Here is a 7,934-nt window from a genome sequence, read left to right on the forward strand (position 1 = left end):
GCATCCACCATGACACCTGTCTAGTTTTTCTATTTTTAGTAGAGATGGGTCTCTATCTTACTCAGGCTGCTCTCAAACTCCTGAGCTCAAGTAATCCACCTGTCTCAGCCTTCTAGAGTGCTGGGGTTACAGGTGTGAGCCACCACGTCCAGCTAACAAATGTGGATAAATTCTAATATGCATCATTTGATATAAATAAGTAGCTTCAAAAATAAGACCCTTAAAATGGGTCTTTATGATGTCTATATACTGATATCTGGGCTTTCATGAGATGGAGGGGGGCTTCTCTCCAAAAGTCATAAGATTGATAGGCAGCATGGCATTTGTTTGGCCAGGAGTGGACTAGGACAACACATTTCTTCCTATTGAATGAGAAATAGGGCAACTATAACTACAGAGTAGCCTCAGGTAAGTGAAGTCAACTCAGTGGACCTCTGTAAAATGAGGGGTTTAGACAAATCTCTAAATCTATATTTCCCAAAATGTGACATGCAAATCACTGCTGGCATGTAAAGTGATTTTAGGTGGCATAGAAACAAACAGGTTTTTTGAGTTTTTAGAATTAAATATTTAAGTGTGTGAATTCAGAGGAAAAAATAACAACTAATCCTCAAACTTTTCATTTCACCAATATTTTACTTAGGCTATAGCAAGCATTTAAAAATGTTTAAGTAAGGAGTCTGGGGAGAGAAGACTCCAGGCATCTCTAGCTGGTAGAATCTGCCCAGAAATATCCTTTTTGGGACACAGAGAGTCAGTGAGTGATTTCTGGATCCCATGAAGAGGACAAAAGCAGTGGAGAACTATACTCATTGAAACCCTAGTCCAAAGGCACAGTAACTTAAAGAGCAAGAGAAAGTGAAAGGAAAATTAGGGCAAGAAAACAGATAAAAGAAAATACTCATGAGGAAGAATCAGCAGAAAAATCCTGGCAACATGAAAAACCAGTCCAGAGCAACCCACCCCCCAAGGGACCATGAGGTAGCTACTGCAGAGGATTCCACCTATAAAGAAATGTTAGAAATGACAGAAAGGGAATTTAGAATTCAGATGGTGAAAGCAATGAAGGAAATGATAGAAACAGTGAAGGAATCTGCTGATAAGGTAGAAAATAACCAAAAGGAAATCCAAAAACAGAATCAAATAAGAGATGAATGATACGAAGACTACAGAAAGGATAGAGCAGAGCTGAAGGAACTGAAGCAGTCAATTAGGGAACTTAAAGATGCAATAGAAAGTATCAATAATAGATTAGACCGTGCAGAAGAAAGAATCTCAGAGGTAGAGGACAAAGCTCTTGAGATAACTCAGATAGTTAAAGAGGCAGAAAAAAGAGAGAGAGAGAAAGCAGAACATTCACTGACAGAATTATAGGGCTTTATGAAGTGTTCAAACATATGAGTTATAGGTATCCCAAAAGGGGAAGAATAATGCCCCAGGGGAATGGAAGCCATACTAGAGAATATTATAAATGAAAATTTCCCAAATATCACCAAAGATTCTGACACATGCCTTTCAGAGGGATATCGCCTCATTTCTAACTGAGCTTCTCCAAGACACATTGTGATGAACTTGTCCAAAGTCAAGACAAAAAAAAAGATTCTTCAAGCTGCCAGGAGTAAGCGCCAGTTAGTTGACTTACGGGGCAAATCCATCAGGGTGACTGCAGACTTCTGTATTGAAACTTTCCAAGCAAGAAGACAATTGTCATCTACCTTTAATCTACTTAAACAGAACAATTTCCAGCCCAGAATTCTATATCCTGCTAAGATAAGCTTTAAAATTGATGGAGAAATCAGCTCGGCGCCTATAGCTCAACCGGCTAAGGCACCAGCTACGTACACCTAAGGTGGCGGGTTCGAATCCCCACCTGGACCCGCCAAACAACAATGACGGCTGCAACCAAAAAATAGCCGGGCGTTGTGGCGGGCGCCTGTGGTCCCAGCTACTTGGGAGGCAGAGGCAGGAGACTCGCTTGAGCCCAGGAGTTGGAGGTTGCTGTGAGCTGTAATGCCACGGCACTCTACCCAGGGGGACAGCTTGAGGCTCTGTCTCAAAAAAAAAAAAAAAAATTGATGGAGAAATCAAATCAAATTGATGGATATACAAACATTGAGGAAATTCACCACAACAAGATCAGCTCTACAGGAAATACTTCAACCTCTTCTACACACTGACCATCACAATGGATCAACAGCAAAGTAAGAACTCAGAAATTAAAGGACAGAAATTAACTTCCACACTGATACAAAAGATAAAACTAAGCAATGAACTCTTACAAAATAATATGAATAGAACACTACCACACTTATCAATTATCTCAATAAATGTTAATGGCTTGAATTCCCCACTAAAGAGGCACAGATTGGCTGACTGGATTAAAAAACACAAGCCATCTATTTGCTGTCTGCAGGAAACACACCTAGCTTCAAAAGACAAATTAAAACTCAGAGTTAAAGGTTGGAAGACAATTTTTCAGGCAAATGGAATTCAGAAGAAAAGAGGGGTTGCAGTCTTATTTTCACATACATGTGGATTTAAAGCAATTAAAGTCAAAAAAGACAAAGATGGTCACTTTATATTGGTCAAGGGAAAAATACAAGAAGACGTTTCAATTCTAAATATTTATGCACCCAATTTAAATGCTCCCAGATTCTTGAAACAGACCTTACTCAGTCTGAGGAATATGATTTCCGATAATACCATAATAACAGGGGACTTTAATACTCCTCTTACAGAGCTGGATGGATCCTCTAAATAGAAATTAAACAAAGATATAAGGGACTTAAATGAAACCCTAGAACAACTGTGCTTGATAGACACATATAGAACACTCCATCCGAAAAATAAAGAATATACATTCTTCTCATCGCCCCATGGAACAGTCTCCAAAATTTATCATATCCTAGGACACAAAACAAACCTCAACAGAATCAAAAGAATTGAAATTTTACCTTGTATCTTCTCAGACCACAAGGTACTAAAGGTGGGACTCAACTCCAACAAATACATTCACACAAATACCCCCACACAAAAGCATGGAAATTAAACAACAGTTGGGTGCAGGAAGAAATAAAAGAGGAGATCATTAACTTCCTTGAGCACAACAACAATGAAGACATAAGTTACCAAAACCTGTGAGATACTACAAAAGCAGTTTTGAGAGAAAATTTTATCACTTTAGATGCCTACATTTGAAAAACAGAAAGAGGGCTCGGCACCTGTGGCTCAAGCAGCTAAGGCGCCAGCCACATACACCTAAGGTGGCCAGTTCGAATCCAGCCCGGACCCGCCAAACAACAATAATGGCTGCAACCAAAAAATAGCCGGGCGTTGTGGGGGCGCCTGTAGTCCCAGCTACTTGGGAGGCGGAGGCAGGAGACTCGCTTGAGCCCAGGAGTTGGAGGTTGCTGTGAGCAGTGAAGCCATAGCACTCTACCCAGGGTGACAGCTCGAGGCGCTGTCTCAAAAAAAAAAAAAAAAGAAAGAAAGAAAAACAGAAAGAGAGCGCATCAACAAACTCACAAGTCATCTTCTATAGAACTGGAAAAAGAAGAAGAATCTAAGCCTAAACCTAGCAGAAGAAAATAAATATCCAAAATTAAATCAGAGATCAATGAAACTAAAAACAAAGGAATTATTCAGAAAATTAATGAAACAAGAAGTTGCTTTTTGAGAAAATAAAATAGGTAAACCTTTGGCTACACTAACTAGAAATAGAAAAGTAAAATCTCTAGTAACCTCAATTAGAAATGATAAAGGGGAAATAACAATTGATGCCACAGAGATACAAGAGATCATCTTTGAATACTATCAGAAACCCTATGCCCAGAAATTTGACAATATGAAGGAAATGGATCAATATTTGGAATCACACCCTCTCCCTAGACTTAGCCAGGAAGAAATAGAGCTTGAACAGACCAATTTCAAGCACTGAGATCAAAGAAACAATAAAAAAAATCTCCCAACAAAAATAAATGCCCTGGTCCAAATGGCTTCACACCAGAATTCTTTCAAATCTTCAAGGAAGAGCTTATTCCCGTGCTGCAGAAATTATTCCAAAAAATTGAGGAGGAAAGAATCTTCCCTAACACGTTCTACAAAGCAAACATCACCCTGATACCAAAACCAGGAAAAGACTCAACTAAAAAGGAGAACTTCAGACCAATTTCACTAATGAATATAGATGCAAAAATTCTCAACAAAATCCTATCCAATAGATGACAGCTTATCATGAAAAAAGTCATACATCATGATCAAGTAGGCTTCATCCCAGGGGTGAAAGGCTGGTTTAACATACTCAAGTCCATAAACATTATCCACCATATTAACAGAAGCAGAAACAAAGACCATATTATCCTCTCGATAGATGCAGAAAAACCATTCAATAAAATCCAGCACCCTTTTGTAATTAGAACACTGAAGAGTATAGCCATACACAGCACATTTGTGAAACTGATCGAAGCTCTCTATGACAAACCCACAGCTAATATCTTACTGAATGGAGTAAAACTGAAAGCTTTTCCTCTTAGAACTGGAACTAGACAAGGTTGTCCTCTGTCATCATTACTATTCATAGTGTTGGAAGTTTTAGCCAATACAATGAGGCAAGACAAGGAAATAAAAGGCATCCAAATGGGAGCAGAGGATGTCAAACTCTCCCTCTTTGCTGATAATACTATCATATACTTAGAGAACTCCAAAGACTCAACCACAAGACTCCTGGAAGTCATCAAAAAAAAAAAAAAAGTAATGTCTCAGGATATAAAAATCAATGTCCACAAGACAGTAGCCTTTGTATACACCAATAACAGTCTAGATGAGAGGCTAACTAAGAACACAACTCCCTTCACCATAGCTTCAAAGAAAATGAAATACCTAGGAATATACCTAACAAAGTAGGTAAAGGACCTCTATAAAGAAAATTATGAAATCCTAAGAAAGGAAATAGCAGAGTATATTAACAAATGGAAGAACATACCATGCTCATGGCTGGGAAGAATCAACATTGTTAAAATGTCTATACTTCCCAAAGCAATCTACCAAGTCAATGCCATCCCTATTAAAATACCAACATCATACTTTAAAGATTTGGCAAAAATGATTCTGCGTTTTGTATGGAACCAGAAAAAACTCTATAGAAGGCAGTTCTTAGTAATGCGAACAAAGCTGTACTACAAAGCCATGGTGGTCAAGACAGCATGGTACTGGCACAAAAATAGAGACATAGACATTTGGAATCAAATAGAAAACCAGGAAATGAAACTAACATCTTACAACCACCTAATCTTCAATAAACCAAACAAGAACATACCTTGGGGGAAGATTCCCTATTCAATAAATGGTGCGGGGAGAACTGGATATCCACATGGAAAAAACTGAAACTGGACCTACACCTTTCTCCACTCACAAAAATTGATTCAAGATGCATAAAGGACTTAAATTTAAATCATGAAACAGTAAAAATCCTCAAGGAAAGCATAGGCAAAACACTGGATGATATTGGCCTGGGGAAAGACTTCATGAAGACTGCCATGGCAATTGCAACAACAACAAAAATAAACAAATGGGACTTAATGAAACTGAAAAGCGTCTATACAGCCAAGGAGACAACAACCAAAGCAAATAGACAACCTACACAATTGGGAAAGGATATTTGCATATTTCCAATCAGACAAAGGCTTGATAACTAGGATCTATAGAGAACTCAAATTAATCCATGTGAAAAAAGCCAACAATCCCATACATCAATGGGCAAGAGACATGAATAGAACCTTCTCTAAAGAAGACAGACGAATGGCTAACAAACATATGTAAAAATGCTCATCATCCCTAATTATTAGAGAAATGCAAATCAAAACCATCCTGAGATACCATCTAACCCCAGCAAGAACGGCCCACACCACAAAATCTCAAAACTGCAGATGCTGGAGTGGATATGGAGAGAAGGGAACACTTACACTGCTGGTGGGACTGTAAACTAATAACCTTTTTGGAAGAAAGTATGGAGAACCCTCAAAGAACTCAAGCTAAACCACCCATTTGATCCTGCAATCCCATTACCAGGCATCTACCCAAAAGGAAAAAAATCCTTTTATCATAAGGACACTTGCACTAGACTGTTTATCACAGCTCAATTTACAATTGCCAAAACGTGAAAACAGCCTAAATGCCCACCAACCCAGGAATGGATTAACAAGCTGTGGTATATGTATACCATGGAATATTATTCGGCCATTTAAAAATGGAGACGTTACAGCCTTTGTATTAACCTGGAAGTGGAACACATTATTCTTAGTAAAGCATCACAAGAATGAAGAAGCATGAATCCTGTGTACTCAATTTTGATATGAGGACAATTAATGCCAATTAATGAAACCATGGGGGTGGGGGAAGGGGATAGAGAAAGAAGGAGGGGGGTGGGGAAAGGAAAAGCAGAGAGAGGGAAGGGGGGGTGGGGTCTTGGTGTGTGCCACTCCTTTGAGGGGGCAAGACATGATTGTAAGAGGGACTTTACCTAACAAATGTAATCAGTGTAACCTAGTTTCTTGTACCCTCAATGAATCCCCAACAATAAAAAAAAAAAATGTTTAAGTGAACTGATTTAAAGATACTCTCATTCCACAATTTTCCTTGGATGTGGTGAAAGGTTCAAAAGTGGTGTGGTACACACTGGCTGAAGTTTGGGAGTACACTAAACACCGAAAACCTGGGTGTGTGATATCAACTTAGTGGATTTTTCTTATTTATTAAATGAGATATAAAAATATAGGAAATACAAGAGTGCTCCCACATAGTAAAGGTATAAATTGTTTTGTGAAAACTTTCGTGCTTGGAATCATAGTATAAGATACACGTCTTACTGAGAGTCACAGTCAACACAATTAAAGAAAAATACATTTCTAAAGTCTCTTCCCACTAGAGTCTCCTGGGAGTCATTGATTCGTGTCTTGGTTGTGTCATAACAGGCAGTGGACAGCAGAGGTCAGGCCATCCCCACACAGTTGAACTTTGGTTCTGGGGGACCAGAAACCATGATGGTCAGGGTGGGAGAGTGCCAAGCCTGAACCTTCTGAGAGAGAGAGAACACACACACCCAGCCTTTCCAGGCATCACTTGCCTCTCTGAATGGTATTACTGCAGCCACGTTCCAGTCTCCATTCACAGGCTGGATTCTTCCTTATCTCTGGATTTTTCTAAACTCCCTGGGAAAGTTTCAGGTGTCTAATTTTTTCTCTAACCAAGGCCCTAGACATGTTCATCTTGAAAAAGCCAATTATCTTCATATCCCATGCCCTCATCTATTCAAAGAGTCCTCTATCCTCCCCTGATTCCAAAAAGATGTTTCAATATTCCCTTTCCAAAAGGGCTTTGATATCTTAGAGAGTGGAACCCACGCTGGCCCTGTTCAGAGCACTCTCTACTAACTCATGCATTCCTCTCATCTACTGGAGGTGGGCCAGGACACTGCAGAATGAGAAGGTTAAGTGAATTTTCCCACATTCTTGGCAAGGAAGAAGCAGAGCTATTATCCAAACCCGTGCATACTGGCTCCAGAGCATGTGCTTTTAACCACTAGCTTCTGGTTGTGTAAGAGGAATAAATGCCTATGTCCTCTACGTATTGTATCTACTTCTAAGGATAGTGAGGGTGCAGTGTGGTTAGGAGAAATCCTGGCGGGCATCAGAAGAAGCAGGATTGGGCTTCATCTTGCTATCTGAAGAGCTGTCTTTGCCAGAGACAGCCTTGAGATCACAACTAGAATCAAAGGGTAAAAAGCTACAGGGAAAGGCATTTGGGCTCAGAAAAAGGAAGAATTTTTAAAATGTGTTTATAATAAAATCTTAAATCTACAGACAACCATAGAAAGCAGTACCCATCAGCCAGCCCCACTGAAACCCCACTATGTCACTATGTCACATCTCCAAGAAACC

This window comes from Otolemur garnettii, unplaced genomic scaffold (genome assembly GCF_000181295.1).
Source record: "Otolemur garnettii isolate 467f Iridium unplaced genomic scaffold, OtoGar3 scaffold00145, whole genome shotgun sequence".
Classification (NCBI taxonomy): Eukaryota; Metazoa; Chordata; class Mammalia; order Primates; family Galagidae; genus Otolemur; species Otolemur garnettii.